At 38.7% G+C, this 19,618-nt stretch overlaps 1 long non-coding RNA gene across 4 annotated transcripts; it reads left to right on the top strand.

Moving 5' to 3' along the window:
- The first annotated feature begins 1,772 nt into the window (after nucleotides 1–1,772).
- On the top strand, nucleotides 1,773–5,234 carry LOC145615061 (uncharacterized). Of its 4 annotated transcripts, none has more exons than XR_014107213.1 (5): nucleotides 1,773–1,810; nucleotides 2,126–2,213; nucleotides 2,771–4,012; nucleotides 4,628–4,692; nucleotides 4,809–5,234. It is a non-coding gene; the product is annotated as an uncharacterized LOC145615061 (long non-coding RNA). The 4 variants fall into 4 exon arrangements; XR_014107215.1 differs by lacking the exon at nucleotides 1,773–1,810 and having other exon boundaries at nucleotides 1,833–2,213; nucleotides 2,771–2,848; nucleotides 3,796–4,012; XR_014107214.1 differs by lacking the exon at nucleotides 1,773–1,810 and adding an exon at nucleotides 1,838–1,898.
- The last annotated feature ends 14,384 nt before the right edge of the window (nucleotides 5,235–19,618 follow it).

The raw sequence follows: 19,618 nt of genomic DNA, 5'->3' as shown, positions 1-19,618 counted from the left end.
TGAATAAAATGTTTTAAAGTTACCTATTTAATACGCATAAGGTGCTTTAAATTTATTAAACATAATTATTGAACTTTGCCTCATTTTTTATTTTGTAGACGAGTAGCTTTAACGACAACAATTTTACCAACTAAACTGGAAACAAGGCTGAATCTCAGAAACTTCAGGGAATGGGAAAATGAGTTGAGAAATGTTCTCAAGAGCCACAAGCTCGAAGCTCGGTTATACATACCCATTGAGAGCAAGTTTACATTGGGTCCCACTCCTGATAGGCATGCGAAAGATGTTTCGGATGTAGAGAAAATCAGATATCTCATATTAGAATCTATTCCAACTTTTTTGAAAAGAAGGTTCAAGGATTATTATGAGTTGACCAAACTGCATGAATGTCTTTGTGCCATCTGTCGAGGTGGCATTGGGCATTAGGAAGTGGAGGCATCAATGACCAAAATGTTAAGGAGGTCGTTAATTCGATCCCTTAGATTTACTACTCCTTGACTGTCAGTGTTAGGTTTGAGACTTACAATATTCATTGTAAGATAATGGCTAAGAAACTCATCCCTGGTCAGTTAGTTACGACCCACGTCAAGGAACTGATTGGATTACTCAATCAGATGGATATCTTAGGGAGGTCGTTCAATGATGAATACTACAAGAAAACTCATTTATAGTAACAAAATTTTAGCAACGAAATTTTTATTGTCGCAAATAATGTATTCTGTAACGACAATGTCGTTAAAAATAATATTTCATTTCCCTCCACCAAATTCATAACGCGGGTATTTGAAAATTTTAAAACAATTTTTTGCAACAAGAAGTTTCGTTGTGAAAAACCTTTATATTTTTAACGACATTAATTATTGCGCATGTTATCAAATATTATTCACAACGACCCTTATCGTTGCAAAAAAATTACGATCTATACTACAACAACATTTGTCGTTGCGAAACATATTGACTATTAAGTCAAACAGTCAAAGTTACGGAGTACCCCTGCTATTTCTCTCGTTCTCTTTTTTTTTTTTTTTTTTGAGGGAATTTCTCTCGTTCTTTTTTCCCCCTTTTTTCTCCCCTTCTCCTATGGGATGGCAGTGGGTCTGGACCCGGCCCGGATCCGTGGATCCAGATCCGTTTTTCACGGATCTGGGTCTTCTAATTTTGGACCCGACGGATCCGGGTCGGATCCGGGTCCTGCTAAAAAAACGGATCTGGATCCGGGTCTGGAGGCCAGACCCGGATCCAGATCCGTTTACCCGTTTTTTTTGAAAAAAACAAAAATTGTTTGTTTCATTATTAAATATGTTGACAATGTTAGTATTGATAAAGCCCTTTCAAGATATGAATTTTGGATGCCTCATATCAAATTCACTAGCTATTACTAAAATCGTACTTTTATCGTTATTATAATTTTTATTTCAAAATATAAATGTATAAGTTGGTACCTTTGTGTTTTTAGATTTGTTGTATAACTAAAATTTAGGTTGAACTTAATAACCCCCGACGGAAGTTTTAAATGCATTTTTTGACCCAAATATTAATTTATTGCAAAAAATTAGGCAAAATATAGTGGAACCATTTTGGACCCGGATCCGTTGGACCCGTCGAATCTGGATCCGGGTCTTCATTTTCCAGACCCGACGGATCCGGGTCGGATCTGGATCCTAGGTACAAAAACGGATCTGGATCCGGGTCCATCCAGACCCGGTCCAGATGCGACCTGTTGCCATCCCTACTCCCCACTTGAAGTGGGTACTTAGAAATTTAGAATCCTCCATTAAAGAGGCTTCCAAGTGCTGCAGCAACTTCTAAGGTACGTTTGTTTTTTTATTTTCATCATCGATTATCAATTTCACATTTAGGGTTTATCGTTGGTTAAATTATTTTTTTGTGTAATCAAGGTAGGGTTCTTTTAAGATGGATAATCTAATATCAATTCCACACTCAATTGGAAATTGATATTGTTAAGTGGGAACAATTTATTTTGGGTTTTGGATTTATGTAAAGGAATATTTCAAGTTTTTTTCCCTAATTTATTTTTGGAGTTTTCCTCGTTTCTAATTTCTTCTTTCGTGCTCTCTCATTTCATTGTAATTATACTGTTTTGGAGACTTTGTTTGGATTTTAGGGTTCTGCGAATGGGGTGGTTTAGCTTTCTCAACAGATCGACCTCAACAATTTCTGAGCTTCTCTACGCCATGGAAGTACCTTTTGAAGTAAGATCTCCTTTTTAATTTATCAAATGTCATTTAATTTTAAAAAATAATGTTAATCGTCAGTTTTTTCCAATTTAGTGTTCTTCTTTGTTAGATTGATTATTGAAGCAGTTTGCCACTTAAATGTTGTGAATTGTGAATTTACAATTGTTACTCGCTAGTACCTGATTTTTATGCTTTTAGTTCATAATAATAATGATATTAATGGTATATGTTTCATTAAATTTAATTAAAGAGAAACACGATTTGTTGTTCCAAACAATACAATTTTTGCAAGACTTTAATTTTGAGTACAAAAAAGTTCTTTTACTACTATACATTGGCTCAATTCAGGTGAAAAGCTAGAGCATAAAACCATAATATTAACTGAGTTTAGTTTCTCATGGCTCGAATTCACGTTTGGTATTGTGAAATATTATTTGGTTTTGCTCAAATTTCATTGTAGTTGTGGAATTTTCGGTCATTATCTTTATCTGTTTTGCAGTTTGCCTTTTAAAGGTTGAATTGGTTTACATTAGAATTGATAAGATTGCAACAAAAATATGTTAATTTGGCAGGTTACTAGCTTAGTTGGAGCTTGACAATTACAAAGAGGGAACATGCTCTTGTATGGACTTGAAACAAGAGGGGTATTGGTATGCGTGAAATTAATTAAGTTCTTAAAATGAAGTTGGTACTCAGGTGGTCTTGTGCTAAAATATTTAAGTGGCTAAGGAAAATTTTCAAAGAATTGTATCCATCTATATTTAACTAATCTTTGTCTCAATTGAATGATTGTTTTATCCTTTTTCAGATATATCTAAAGTGGGATAGTAATTCCCAAAGTATTCTTATATTAACCAAGCCAAATTAAGATTATGTTAAATTTCTATGCTCTAAACTAGTTAGGTAAGTTATGCAAACTTAGCTGCTCTAAATGAATCCAATGTATGTATTTTACTTGAATCCTTCAATCAAGTTGTTTGTTCCATCAATCTGAAAAACTATTGTAGATTTAAGCAAATTATTGAATGTACAGCTTGGATTTGGACCTTATTTCTCTCATTCTCTATACCCTAGTAGGGTAAAGTTACTAGGACTTGAAATGTTAGTTTATAATAATGTTTTTCTGTTGGAGAAATTTTGTATTGCTCATAACAATTTCATTTCAGATTATCACTATGAAGGATTGAAATATTATTAGTTTTGCATGCTTTTGATTTGGGCTGTTTTGATTAATAATCCAAAGTACCTAAGTTTTGTAATTACATAAATATCTGAGACTGGGTTCAACTTTTGTAATGAATTTTGTGGGAGTTAGTTAGCTTTTGTTAATTTTTATCTGCATGTCTGGTGAAGATTTCTGAGTTTCTGTTAGAATTGAATAGATTTCCCATCTACCAGGACCCATGCCTTTTTTCGCTCCTTTTCTTTTTTATCTATTACAGGCTTTACAAATTACAACTTCTCTTTTTGGACTTAGAATAGGAAGTGGTACTCTCGGTGTGATTGAAAGTGATCTAAAATCTGAGTATTATATGTAGAAAGGATGTCACCTAATTATACTTTTCAGATTTTTTACATGGTTTAGAACTTGTGACAGGCCATTACAACTTCAAAATTGATCACTTCACGCAATAGAAGCAATTGTAGGCTTGTGCAAAATATTGCAGAATTCAGTCTTGTGCAAAATATTGCGGAATTTAGAGTCTTGTGCTTATGTAACAGAAAAGAATGTTCAACTGCTCGGCTCTCCCTATGGTTTTTACTGCTTGGCTCTTCCTCTGATCTCAGTGATTACTTTGGCATAAATGACAGAGGTATGGAACATTTATTTTGTGTTTATATTTTTTTGAGTATGTGTTGCTGTCGCATTGAAAAATTAGTTTAAATTTCCCAACAATAACTTCATTGATGGATTTGGATCTTCCATATCAATTAGATTCTCTGATATTATATAAGCGTGGGATCAGAGTCCTGAATTTTTTTTTTTTTTTTTGCTTTGTTTATCATTTTTCTCTTATGCTATTCCAGCTTTTCTCTCATTTTGCATTCGTAGGATATTGAGTTCTTTTGATCGAGATTATTATAACATATTACCCTTCTGGTTTAATTAATTTTTATCTATTTGCTTGCTTATTTTATTTCCTTGATTGTATACGCTGAATCTTTGCAATACTAAAGCTTATAGAGTGCTCTTTCCATCTGATTATACATTTTAAATAAATCATGTGAGAGGAATTAGCATCCTAGTGGGGATTCTTGATAGTCAGTACTTGATGTAGGAAGATCACAGAATAATGTAATCTTAGTATTACTCAAGAGCCAAGACTGACTTTCGTCTATTATTTGCCATTTGTGACTTTATCCTCTCCAAAAACAAACAATGTGCTCCACAAAATTGACAAATGTTTCTGATGTGCATGTCATGCCAGGTAGTAGATGACTTGATGTGGAGAAATATTCCTTCGAGCTCGTAATCTAAACGTGCGGAAGGCAGGTACGATGCTCTTAAAGTGTTTAAAATTATTTAGGTAGCTCAATTTGACTCAAATCCAGAAAAATAATCTATTGTCTCTAAGATTCAAAAGTGTCTTTCTTTGTGGTTTTTAACAGGTTTTCTTATGTTTACTCTTGACAATTTTAAGGAAGATACTCCTGTGGTTTTCATCCTAGTGGATCTATTGTTGTGTTGCTATTGTAAATGTTGGGTTTTTTTTTTTTGACGGCAAGCATTGTAAATGTTGTTGGGGCTGATGATGAAGTTGTTAAATGTTGCAATTAATACTAATCCTAGCATTGAACAATAGAAATTAATTTCTTTTGGAATGAAATTATAATGGTATACTAATTGTTAATCAAAATATTTAAGTTTTTATATATATGTTTGTTAATTAATTTTATTTTTCTTTTTTTTTATTAAATATAAATGATTTTTTGCAACGACTTTTATCGTAGCTAAATCTAATTCTTTTCTTGCAACAACAATTATCATTGCAAAATAAAGCTTTGACAACGACAATGGGCGTTGAAAAAAATATATTCCATATGAGTAATAAAACAATTTATGGCAACGACAAAGTTATAGCAACGGCAGTAGTCGTTGTGAAAAACATATGTTTAGCAACGACAAAAAGTTGTTGCTCCGATTTTTTTTTACGCCAATACCCGCAACGACCTTGCAACGAAAATTGTCGTTGCAAAAGTTATTTTTGCTTTTTTGCAACGACAATCCCTATTTAGCAACGACTTTTGCCGTTGTCAAAAACTAGTTTTCTTGTAGTATGATACTATACTATTCTCACTCCATGATGGATTTGATCTAGTCAAGCTCATTCATAATGATGAAGGCTCAACAATGACACTAGTCGTCAACCTGTTGATCAACCATACTGACGAGTACTTGAAGAAGGGAGGAAGTGAATGCTTCTATTGCGGTAGATAGTCTTGCCACATACCATGGTGTCCCCATGATACACCAGTGAAAACTGATAGTAAGGAGTTACCTAATGTTTTTGTTGTAGAAATTTACCTTACTTCCTCTTCCACATGGGTATTCGATACCGATTGTGGTGCTCACATTGTTAATCAATTGCAGGGCTTAAGAGTAAGAGGCTAGTAAAAGGGGAGATGATGCTTTGAGTAGGAAATAGAACAATTGTTGCTGCACTTGCTATTGAAAGCTATGAACTCAAGCTCCCATGTGGACTCGTTTTGGTGCTTAATAACTGTTATTATGTTCCTACGATTACTAAAACCATTATTTCAGTTCTAGTTTTAGATACTGAAGTATTTACTTTTGGAATTTAAGACAAATGTTCTTTTATTTTAAAGGAAAATATGTTATATGCTTGTGCTAAATTGGTTAATGGTTTATATGTATTAGATTATACAACCTATGTTTACAACATAGATCATAAAAAGCAATGAACATATGGTTCAAACCCAACATCCCTATGGCACTGTAGGCTAGGTCATATTAACCAAAAGCGCATCCAAAAATTACAAAAGGATGGACTCCTTTTCTCATTTGATTATGAATCATTTGAAAATTGAGAGTCATGTTTGCTCGGTAAAATGACTAAGTCAACCTTTATAGGTACAGGTGAAAGAGCTAGTGACCTTTTGGGACTCATACATATAGATGTGTGTGGACCAATGAGTTCAAAAGCCAGAGGTGGATTTAGTTACTTCACTATCTTCATTGATGATTTAAGTAGATTTGATTACATTTACTTAATAAGGAACAAGCTAAGTCGAAAGCCTTTGAAAAGTTCAAAGTATTCCAGAACGAAGTACAAAATCAACTTGGGAAAACAATTAAAACATTGTGATCTAATCGTGGTGGTGAATATTTGATTAAAGAATTTGATGATCATCTGAGGGATTGTGGAATACTTTCAAAATTAACTCCTCTTAGAACACCACAGTTAAATGGTGTGTCATAAAGGAGGAATTGAACCTTTCTGGACATGGTTTGATCCATAATGAGCTTTACTGATCTTCACATATCATTATGGGGACGGATATGCATTAGAAGCAGCTGCGAAAGTACTATATAGAAGCCCGTCCAAAGCAGTTGAAAAGACTTCATATGAGATATGGAATGGAAGAGCTCCAAAGTTGTCTTTTCTCAAGATTTGGGGATGCGAAGCCTATGTAAAAAAATTACAAGGAGATAAGCTACACCCTAAATCAGACAAATGTTTCTTCGTGGGTTATCCCAAAGAAACAAAAGGGTGTTACTTCTACAATCGCAAAGATAACAAAGTGTTTGTTGCTCGCGATGGTGTCTTTTTAGAAAAGGAATTCCTTTCTAAAACGCCAAGTGTGAGTAAAGTAGTTCTCAAAGAAATTCGAGACGAGCAAAAAATGGATGTAGATAACACCCCATCAGAGGCGAGGGCGCATGAGTCGACTTATTCGACAAATCATGTGTCGAAGCAAGCTAATTCAACTAGCGAGAATCCAGATCGTCCCACTTGAATCTAATTCTTGCGAAAATCTTCAAGAAGTTGAAGAGAAAATTTTAATAGTTGCTCCTACCCCACGTAGGTCTGCCAAAATCAGAAACAAACACTAGTGGAAAAAACATCATCCGTAACGGGCAAAAAGGGCCCATCCGTAACGGGCAGCGTCCGTTACGTATGCGGCCGTTACGGATGGCCAATATTATTCGTAACGGGCAGATAAAATGTCCGTTACGAATAATGGTTAAAAAAAAATTAATAAAACTTCCTTCTTGAATATCAATACAAGTTTATAATCAACCATATAAAATATTTAAACATTTGAGATTAAACGATTAAAACATGCTTCACCAAAATATATTTCACAATCATTTAAACATGGTTCAAAAATCGCTTAACATGTAAATCACGTTGCATATAAAAGCCACTTTATAAAAGATCTAGCCACGTGTACGTACCTCGATCTTTGCACACAATTACGGAGCTCCTAATTTCGAACCCGAAATTCCTCCTATAACAATCAATAGTTCCAATCAAATAATTTTCAACCCATATACACAAGGACTAAAATACCGACTTACTAGTTGTGCATGAACAATTGATTAATTTAATCCGTTTATAATTTAATAGTTACTTTATAAATCAATCTTTAATAATCAATCAAGGTAATAATGATAATGATTGTAGTGGGTTGGAGTATACAATATGAGTAGTACATAGTGGTAGTAGTGATATTATACGTAGGTAGTAGTAGTCATAATAGTAATAATCATAATAACAACAACAACAACAAAACAACAACAACAACAATAATAGTAGTAGTAGTAGTAGCAGTAGTAGAAAAAGTAGTATACGTATAGTAAGTAGTAGTAGTAGATAACTAGATATCACAAGTAGTAGTAATCCAATTGTAATACTAATAGTTCAAAAATGAAAGTCTTACTCTTTGTTAATTTATCAAGGAACAAGCAAAGACCAACTTGGTTTCTTGGTTGATGTAGGAGTACCAACGGAATAGCAAGGGAGGAAGGAGGAGGTGGTGCGTGCAGTAGCCCGCAAGGCTGGTTGGGGTGGTGGTGCGGCACGACTCGGGTGGATGAATAGGTGGGGAAAGAATTTGGAGTTTCTTTACTGATTTGGGATGAAATTAAGCATAAAACTTCAACTATTTATAGGCAATTTGGATTGGAAATTCTGGTTGAAACTCATTTTTGGTGAATGATTATCATGAGGCCACATATGATCGGAGGAGGATTGAGGTAATTGTAATGGTGTTGAGGTAATTGTAATGGTGTTTCACCTTATTTTTGACCCTTGGAGGAAGGGAGGTGGTAAAAGGTGAAGTTATGGAGGAGGAGCTTCCATGAAGGTGCTATGGTGAATGGAAGAAATGATACTTACGTATCATGAGGAGAAAGATGAGAAGGTATCATTGAAGAAGGATGCTAGCTAAGGTTGACATATGCTTTTGTGTAGTACTTTTGTGTAGTACTAGTACACTAAAAATATGAATTAGACTTGAGTATATAAAAAAATTAATTTGATACTTTGTCGTTTGAATCGGGTGCAAGGTATATGTGGTTGAAAATTTGATTTGGGTACGACAAATTTTTTTGACTTGGCTCGTATAATTAAATCATTATAAAATGATCATATAAATATTTTGTACGATAAAATATATCGAAAAATCTATATTTAATAATTATTAAACGACTTAAAAAAAATACGGGGTATTACACCTTAGGTCAACCCTAAGATAATAAAAGATGAGCAAAGTCCTATAGTCTGAAATATAGATGCAGGTACATTCCAGCGAGCAAGAATATTTACGGATTTTTTTGAAAAACCGCGAATATAGATGTATGAAACTTTTCCAAGATGAGAGAAGTTTGAGCAAAATAATATGGAGATGAAGAGCCTTAATTTGCAAAAGATTTGAGCCGATTTGGTTGTAAGGAAACGACCAAATTGAATGTTCGGAACAATATCGCGGCGGCAGGCACTTTTGGCTTGCGCTGGTGCAGCGATAGGTCATGTGGCTTCATGATGTGGACATATAGATCTGGCTCAGCAATATCGGGTTCCTTGGTACGCCAGTTAGCCCCTTTAAGCAAATTGACATGATTTAGTCAGCTTGATTGCAGATGCATTAAGTGAACGACTTGATGAAAGATCGTCTCACTTAGCTTAAAGCGCCTAAGTATTGGCTCATAACGAAGCACCGAAATAATGGTTCAATAGAAGCACCGAAGTAATGGTTTACAAAGACAAAAGCACCGAAGTATTGGCACAAACATAAAAATGTAACAGTAATATATTAAGAGTCAGTAAGTAGAATGATTCTTTGACGATATCCCAACATAGAGAGGAGTTGTCTAGTGGCGAAGTACGGCCGTGGCGAGGTAATGTCACAAATTTTGAAGATGGCGAAGTAAGGTCACCTTCGACGGTCCCTCAAGGTAAAGAAGAGATTATCTATAGCGGCGATGCACTGCCGTGGCGACATACTGCCACAACCTAGAAGATGACGACATACATTTATTTTCGACGATGTTCCCGAAATACTGTGGAGGATTGTCACCAGAATAATGAAGATGATGACGTAATGTTACCTTCAATGATGGCATTCACGAGGTACTGTGGAGGTTGTCACAAACAACAAATAATGCAGCAACAAAAATGGTTACGTTCAGAGATGTGTGCTCGACGGTGCAAGATACGCGTTTCTTAACTCTTTTATCTGTTTTAACTAATGATTAGTTTGCAGGTATCGGCGTTATAAGAATGATTTGGAATTTCCGAACGTTTCGAATCATTCTCCGTCCATATCGATACTTTGACTCTCGTTTTTTCGAAACAAAAGTTTCTTCAAACTCAGTCAAAGTGGGGGGCTTCTGTAGCCACCCATTTGTGTCTCCCCAAAACCAAACCCAGTGATGAATGCCTTTCACGTCGAACCATTATCGAATTAGGTGAAAATGGTTGAAAGTCAAGTGTTGCGGTTTAGTTTCTTTAAAATTCTCTTTTCTCTGTTTTTAAAAATAACTCTATTTGTTTGAAAATAGCAAAACCAGTTTAGTTTGGTCCATAATTAAGGTCCAATAATAGTGTAGTTGGATGAGACTCAAAAAGACCTTTCCAACGATATATTATAAGCCCAATTCCGATGAAAATTGCGGAAGTTATGGCCAAAATACTAAACTAGGACCGGTTAATTATTTAAATACGGCCCAATGATCTAGAGGAGGGCCCAATGTTAATTATTAGGATTAATTATAATTTTCTAGAAGTTTCTAGAAAATTCTTTTTAATTCTAATATTATTAGATTTAATAATTATCTTAAAATAGACTTTTATTTGGAGTAAAACATTATTTTATTATCTTAAAAATACGTATTTTATCTTATGTACGGATTCCGTAGATCAAGTTGATTAAAGATCGGATTCCGTGTGAAGAAAACGCGCTAATATAGGTTGTCGCCAAACGACAAGGCTGTCGCCGCGCGACAGACCCTGTCGCCTCGCGATAGAGTCGATTCCTGGCGACAGCGTGTAGTTTTATTCCTTATCAAATTCTATATTTTTCCGGACTATTTTCCTTATAAATAGGGTCTGAATCTTTGTTTTCACAATCATCAACTCTCATCAATTCTCTTTATCAACTCTCATCATTAATTCTCTCTATTCTCTCTCTAAGCAATATAGCTTATTCTTTCTCTCTCTCTTTCTAAACCAACCTTTCAAACACAATTCCGCATTCACAAGACTTAGAGACACGTAGCCAAGTTCGAAGTTGCCTTCGCCCTAGACGTGCAAGGTTTGATAATTTTTGAGGGTTTGGTCCAAAACTAGTCAAAACTTTATTTAATTTGATTTTAATTTAATTCTTTAATTATTCTTTATTTATTTTCATTGAAGTTTACTAACTTGTGTATTTTGTTATTAGAAAGAGGTACGAGGCTTCAAAGTAAGTAGATTAGCTTACTCCCTATTCTATTAACAATGTAGATTGCATGCGTATTATTGTTTTATAATTCCTAGTATCATGTTAGGATGTTTAATATTCCTAGTATCATGTTAGGATGCTTTTAATGCTTTCTAGTGTCATGTTTAGGGTGCCTTTACTCTTTTCTAATATCATGCTATCATGTTAGTACCATGTTAGGTTTAAAGCTTTGATCTTTATTGTTTAGTGACATGCTAGGATTTGTTATTAATCTTGTTAGTATCATGCCTAGGATCTTGCTATTATTATAAAGCTTTATTATGCCTTATCATGTTATTATCATCGTCATTATTATTACATTGTTTATTATTATGTTGCTTGATTTATTTTTTATTGTTATTGCTTGATCACACCTTTTATGCTTGTTAAAGGGAATTTGTACTTGAAATCACGCTTAATAAGATAATTATTAATTTGGTTTAGGCTAATGTGATTTTAACTCAAGTGATCGCCAATAATAGAATTATTTGTGCATTAATATTCAACCAACATAGATAAACAGGTTAGGTTCAATATGATGTTTGCATGTTATTCGAAAATCACGCATGAATACGAGCAGAACAAAGTAGAGGCCTATTTTATAGGGCGGGTCCTTTCTTTTGTAGATTGGATTCGTACCCTCATCCCCGGACCCTGTTTGGTTCAAGACCTGATGGAGTTGATGGTCCTTTCGGATTGTCTTTTGGGTTTACAAGTTCCTAAAACTTGTTGGCGACTCTTTTGCTCTCTTTTCCTTCCCTTTGGAACGCCACCGTACTTTAGTGTATGATCACAGTGGGGTTCAAGTTTAGGATCATAATGCTTGAAATATTCCCTACATCAGTAAAGAGGACATCCGGAAAAGTGGAGCTGGCAGACGCCTGCTCATCATCATCCTTATCCATCTTTCGAAAATGGCTTTTTGTGCCCCGGATGGTAGGGCCACCACAAGAGAATCCGCCTGCTATGGTGTAGACCGGATCTTAGTCGGTATCCGAGCTACTAGCAGGCTGGGGGGTAGCCTTGGAGGGCTGACCCTTGTTTTTCTTTTTTGCCCCGGTTGGGAACTTATAAATGTAGGACTTTAGAAGCCCTTTGTCAGCCAGGCAGTCCAACGTCCGTTGTAGACTGAAGCAGTCGTTGATGTCATGGCCAACTTCCTCATGGAACTAACAGTACTTATTCTTAATGCGTGATTGGAGGGAACTTTTCATTAGATTTGGCTTCTCAATAGACAGCCGGTCCTTCACCTCCATGAGGATGGAGTTACAGTCTTTGTTAAACTCGTACCGGGGAACGTACGGTTTAAACTCTTTTTTCTTTTTCTGGGACGGCTGCTCAGAATCACTAACCGCCCAGACTTCTTTTCTTTTCTTGCTCTCTTCTTTTTTCTTTGTCGGCCGAGCAGACCAGCTCTCTTTTTGCTTGTTAGACTTTTTGGAGTCCGACTGGCTACCAGGCGTACAGACGTCGGTTGCTTGAATATAGCTTTCCGCCTACCTCAGCGCCGCCTGTAGGGTAAATGCCCCTTTTCTGACAAGGTCAAACTAAAAAGTCGACCCGTCTCTCAGACCCTTGAAGAAGTCTGTAAATGCTACCTCGTCAAACAGCCCCTGGATCTAAATCCTGACCAGGTTTAACCGCCTGACATATGAGCGTAGCCCTTCTCTCTCTCCCTGCTTAATGGTGCTCAAGTCTAAACTTGTTTTCTTAGCAGGGATGTTCATTGAGAAGTTGGTGGCAAACAAGAAGGCTAGCTTCTTGAAGCAATCAATAGACCCGGCTGGCAAGTTGCCAAACCATTGTTGGGCAATGCCCTTCAATGTAGCCGGGAAACATCGACACCAGGTGGCATCGTCCCAACCTTGTAAACACATTAGGTTGGTATATGCCATCAGGTGGTCTTCTGGGTGGGTGGTGCCATCATAAGCACCAACCAAAACATTTTTAACCTTGGCCGACTGGACCGCCTCGGTTATATTGGCTGCAAAGGCAGACGGCTGTTCGCCTAGCCTCATCAGCCGCAGCTACCAGTCCAGTGGCTGGACATTGGTATATGCCGCCTGACCTCCGAATGGGGGTGGCTGCATAAACTGGAGGCCATATTGCCCATACTGCGCCTGGGGTGCCTATGGCATAGACCCTATCATCAGTTGAGGTTCGGTGTTGACAGATTTACCTCCTGTCCGACTCTCATGCAAGGACATGGAGTTCCTTGCAGAAGCTTCCTTGAAGCTGTCTGGAAAGCTTGAGGTAGAAGCTGACTCAAACTGTTGCTGTCTCCTTCGATTGATGACATGTCTAGCATCGAAGGTAGACGCCTTTTTGGCCTCCGGCTGGGGTTGCCGGGGCTGCCTCTAGGGCATCAGAATCTTGGACCAGTCAAGTTTGGCGGCTGCCTTCTCCTTTGGATGAGGAGTTGGCTGCCTGTCCTTGACCGGCTTCTTCTTCTTCCCATCATTGGGAGTCTTTTTAGCCGGCGGACTCTTACTAGAGCTAGCCTTGTTGTTGATCATCTCCTTAATATCACCCTTGAAGGAGTTCATGAATTTCATGAGCTCATTCCAGGTGACTGGAGCCTCTCCTCTGGTCTTCCTGGTTTCCCCGTCTGACCTCCCAGTGGGCCGCCTGCTTGGACCCGCCTGGTCTAGATTTCGCTCCAATTGATCTTTCGAACGAATGGATTTAGAGATGAGGGAGCCATCTTTGGTTATGTAGGTCTCCACATCATTGTCTTCTTCTTCCTCCTCCTCAGTGAATACCTCTGGCTGAGGCTAAGGCGGAGGTTGAGGGATTTCAAAGCCTTCCGGTTGAATAATCGGTTGTAAGTCCTCTTGGTTACCCGCCTGAGTAACCGGACGTAGAGAAGTAGAGTTAAGAGTTGGTACAGAATTTTAAACCATCTTGAGGTACTCTCCCCACAGACGGCGCCAAATGTTTCGGGTGTTTTTGTCCCTTGGGAGAGTTACAGCTCGAAGACTGGTCCTGCTGGCTCTGTACCTGCAAAATCAACGAAGACACCGGTTGGGTGGTTCTCCACCTCAAACGCTCAAGTTAGTAACTTGAAGGAGAGTAAAAAGTGCGGAATTTAAGGTAGGGATCTGCTTGGATTCCAAGCTCAGGAGTTCTCTGATGAGAGAGAAAGTAGGGTGTAATAAATGATTGTGAATGCCCCCAAAATGGGGGAATATCTCCCTATTTATAGGGTCATGGGGAAAAGTGCCCTCCCCTAGGTCATCTGACCTAGGGCAGGTGGGCTGCGCCGCAATCAATGCGTTTTGGGGAATTGGGCCTCTTAAGGCCGCAATTCTGGGAACATATCAAGGGAGGCCACGTGTCAGCTGGGGATAGGTCAGAGGTGACCTGCCAGCCTCTAACACGTGGCAGCCCCTCATTGGTCTAAGTGTCTAGGGTAAAAATCCCCTAAACAAGCTCCTCAATCGACCAGTACATGCCCTGATAGCGTATAGGACCGGCCTGATAAGGGTAAAGACAAATGATTAGAAATCACTTGGGGGCTACCTAGTAGAAAGCAAATAAAATAAAGTAAAAAGCATACCGCTGCCTCCTCAGAAAGGACAGGAGCCGACGCTAGCAATGGCAGCAGGTCATCCTCGTAGCTCTTCTCGAGGACAACGTAGGACTTCCAGGGAGTACCTCGAGACGATCCACTCGCCCGGTCTCGCAGTAGCGCCTCATAGAACATGTGCCGAGGCGGAGGGGCAAGAACGACAAAAACCTCTGAGAAATGCTGAATGAATACCCTCTCTCCTAGGTAGAACACTACGTGTTATGTTCCCAGAAAATACCGACGCTCAGCAGTGTACTGTGCAGCTAGCACAGGTACCGCAAAGTTGGCCCAAGGTCGGTAGACCGGACTAGGCTCCTACAAAAAATCTATGTGAGATAAATGCTAACCAAAAGATGATAATTAAGAAGCAGTGTTCACAAGAACGTACCGACAGGATCACCTCCCAAAGACGTACAGCCTCAGCTGGACCGCGGCAACCTCCCCAACTGGCAGCAACAAGGAGCTCGCGAGTTGAAGGTCTCGCAGGCGCGAGTGAGGAAAAATACTCGTAGAACCAGATCTACATAAGATAACAAAAATCAGTAAGAGCCTGCACTAAGTCTAGAGTTAAATTTCAAAAGAAGAAAGAAATATACCTCCACGACCTTTAAAAGCTGGAAAGAGCGACCTTTACAGACAAGGCCCTGTGACGGCAAGAACGTCGTAAACCCAGCAAGAAGTCCGCATTGGCCAGGCTGGCCCAGTCATGTGTCCGACCAAGTGAAGGTCGCGAACAGCGGACAGGTAGTAAAGAAGCACTTTACTACCCTTGTCGGGGTAAAAGGTCCCTAACAGCAAAATAAGCACAAAAATGTGCACTCGCTGCTCACGAGTGGTCGCATCATCCTCGAAAGTCGCAACTAGTGTGCTGTGGCGGATACATCGGGAACTCAGCTATCCCGACTTAGCCTCAGCTCGGGCCCGAACAGCAATAGGACCCAATAACTCCAAAACGATCGGTGAATGGACCATGATATCGTTGTCGAATGGCAGAGGAGCAGACTGAAACTCTAGCCCCGTGATGAGACTAAAGTCGGCTGGAGTGACCGTCATCTCACCCCAGGGAAAGTGGAAGGTGTTAGTGGTATCCCAAAAGAACTCCACCAAAGCCCGGCCAACGAGGTTACCCCCATCGAAAGAAAATATGGCCCGGGTGGCCCGAAGAAGAGGAGTCAACCCACATGACTCCCAAAGCTGCCGTAATCCCTCATCTCTACTGATGAAGGGATCGTAGAGCGTGCCAATGGTGGAGTTGCCCGAGTCGTGACTACAGGTCCTCCCACTCTCGAGACCTCGTCGGACTCCCTCCGACAAATGATGCACGGGGGCAAAGAACAGAGTGCGCTCATCCCACTCTGGAAGAGGTCCTAGTCTGGACGTAGACGGAGCATCCTCGCTCTCGCTAGCCAGCTCATCCTCCCGGCGCGGGTCCCTCGATCGAGAACCAGAACCACGTCGTCTAGCCATGCTAAATTATGTAAAAATAATTAATTTTAAGGCTCTATAGTACCTAAGGTTCGCCTAGCCGCATGATACTATGTTCGCAAAAAAACAGAGTACGTAGTACTCAATCAGAGCAAAAATTCAATCTAGGCATAATTAGCATTTTCGAGCAAACAAACAATTTCTTGCAATAATATAGTAAATATTGTGACAAATTGTACAAGAAAAGACGGCAAAAACGCAAAGAACAAGTCACATTGTTCTTCACGACCTAAAGAGGTCCAACAATGGCAAATCGCTCAATTCTTCACCAAATTGAGTCAAAGAAGTCTCAAAATACTCCCAAGGCAATATACAAGAATAATCAAATGAATTCAAGGCATAAAATTCAACAAAGTAAATTGAGCATGAACATGTTCGGATTTTTCAAAAAGTCGCGAGCAAGAATGAGAAATTTAGCAAAAACCAAGTTGATTTTGAGCAAAACTTACATAGATCGAGAAAATAGATGAGAAAAGCTTCGATTTGCAACAAGTTTGAGCAAATTCGGGTGAGAATTAAGCAAGAACGAGTGTTTTGAAGTTTTTGAGAAATACGAACAAGCAGAGCAGCAGAACGAAAATGAGAAAGATAGAAGACGGGTGTTTTAAAACCTGATTCTGTCGCCAAATGACAGATTTGTCGCGAGGCGACAGACTCTGTTGCCCGGCGACAGGCACGAAGCGCGGCGACAGATGTTTCTGGCAAGCGCTGGAGTGGCGACAGAGTACAGGGCTCCATGTTATGGTTATGTGGACCTTGTGCAGCAGTTTTGGTTCCTTGGTACGCCAGTTAGCCCTTCTAGGTAATTTGACATGATTTAGTAGTCGGCTCGATTACAATCACATTAAGTGATCGACCTGATAAAAGATCGTCTCACTTAGCTTAAGCGCCTATATATTGGCTCATAGCAAAGGCACCAAAATAATGGTTCATAAGCGATAGAAGCACCGACGTAATGGTTCACAAAGCAGTGGAAGCACCGACATATTGGTACAAGAGCAATATTAAAGATCAATACGTAAAATGATCTTTGACGAAGTCCCAACGTAGAGAGGAAATTGTCTATAATGGTGAGATATTTCCGTGGCAAGATAATGTCACAAATGCTGAAGATGACGAGATATGGTCACCTTCAACGATCCCTTGAGAAAAAAGAAGAGATTGTCTATAGCGGCGACGTACTGCCGTGGCGACGTGCTGCCACAACCCTGAGAATGATGACGTGCAGTCATTTTCGACGATGTTCCCGAGATACTGTGGAGGATTTTCACCAAGGATGTTGAAGATAGCGACGTAATGTTACCTTCAACGATGGGGTTCACGAGATACTGTGGAGGTTGTCACAAACAACAAAAATGCAACAACAAATCGGTTACTCTAGAGACGTGTGCTCGACGGTGCAAGATACGCGTTTCTTAACTCTTTTATCTGTTTAACTAACGCTAGTTTGTAGATATCGGCGTTATAAGAATGATTTAGGATTGCAGAACGTTCTAAATCATTCTCCGTCCCTATCGGTACTTTGACTTTTGTTTACGAAACCTAAGTTTCTCCAAACTCAGTCAAAGTGGGGGCTTCTGTAGACACCCATTTGTGTCTCCCCAACACCAAACCCAGTGATGAATGTCTTTCATGTCGAACTATAATCGAACGAGGTGAAAGTGTGGAAAGCCAAGTGTTGCGGTTTAGTTTTATTAAAAATTCTCTTCTCTCTGCTTTTGAAAACAACCTTATTTTATTAAAAATAGCCAATCTAGTTTAGTTTGGTCCATGATAAGGGTCCAATAACAGTGTAATTGGATGGGGTTCGAAAAGACCTTTCCAACAATATATATAAGCCCAATTTCGATGAATATTGAGGAAGTTATGGCCAAAATACTAAGCTGGGCCCGATTCATCATTTATATACCGCCCAATGATCTAGAGGAGGGTCCAATGCTAATTATTATTCCTAAAATTATTAGGATTAATTATAATTTTCTAGAAGGTTCTTTTAAATTCTAAAAGAGTAGGATTAATAATTATTTTAAGATGGATTTTTATTTGGAATAAAATATTATTATTTTATTATTATATTATTATTTTTTATTATACGTTTTTAGCTTCTGTACGGATTCCGTAGATCAAATTTGGTTAAAGATCGGATTCCGCGTGGAAAGCGCGTAAAAGCCAGGCTGTCGCCAAACGACAAGTCAATCGCCTGGCGACAAACCCTGTAACCTGGTGACATAGTGTAAATCTGGCGACAACGTGTAGTTTTATTCCTTATCAAACTCTGTCAATTTCCGGACTATTTTTCTTATAAATAGGGTCCTCAAAACTCTGTTTTGAGGCATCAATTCTTCATCAATTCTCTCTATTCTCTCTCTTGAGCAATATAGCTTATCCTCTCTCTCTCTTTTTAAACCAACCCCTTTAAACACAATACCGCATACACAAGACTTAGAAACATCTAGCCAAGTTCGAAGTTGCCTTCGCCCTAGACGTGCAAGGTTGATAATTTCTGAGGGTTTGGTCCCAAAACTAGTTTAAACTTTATTTAATTTGATTCTCTAATACTTCTTTGATTTAATTCTTTGATTATTATTTTTCTTGAAGTTTACTAACGCGTGTATAGGGATGGCAGTGGATCTAGACTCGACCCGGATCCGTGGATCCAGATCCGTTTTTCACGGATCTGGGTCCTCACATTTTGGACCCGACGGATCCGGGTCGGATCTGGGTCCTGCTGAAAAAACGGATTTGGATCCGGGTCTAACTCATGGACCCGGACCCGGATCCGTGGATCCGTTTTATAAATTCATTATGTAAAAATAAAATAAAAAACTGAAATTTGTTATGGTCACAAACTCACAAGTCACATCTAACAATAGGGTGGTATCTTTAGTAAATCTCGTGCTTTGTTGCTGATATGTGAAGTAGATTTTGTTCGAATTTTATGTTTTTATTTTAGCACTAATTCTAACAATGAGGGTGGTATCTTCCTTCTTGGTGAATGGAACACATGCGAGGATTAACAAGTAGGTAGTACATACTACTGTAGTATTTTATGTTACTGTTGTTGGTCTTTGTCTTGTGCTCCCTTCTCTTGTTCTCTTTCTTTGTATTTTGTTTTTAAAGTAAGATAGTAGTATTTCAGTTTTGTTTTTGTTTAAAATCCGTTTTTTATTATATTTGTTTCAAAAAAATAGGCAAAATATGTAGGACCCGTTTTGGACCCGGATCTGGACCCAGATCCGTTGGATCCATCGGATCTGGATCCGGGTCTTCATTTTCCAGACCCGACGGATCCGGGGCGGATCTGGATCCAAGGTTGAAAAACGGATCTGGATCCGAGTCCATCCGGACTCGGTCCAGATCCGAACCGTTGCCATCCCTACGCGTGTATTATTAGAAAGAGGTACGAGGCATCAAA

The sequence above is a fragment of the Chenopodium album genome, chromosome 25 (assembly GCF_948465745.1).
Source record: "Chenopodium album chromosome 25, dcCheAlbu1.1, whole genome shotgun sequence".
Taxonomy (NCBI): Eukaryota; Viridiplantae; Streptophyta; class Magnoliopsida; order Caryophyllales; family Amaranthaceae; genus Chenopodium; species Chenopodium album.
Note: the sequence above shows the minus strand (reverse complement) of the source record. Positions and strands in the feature narration are given on the sequence as shown.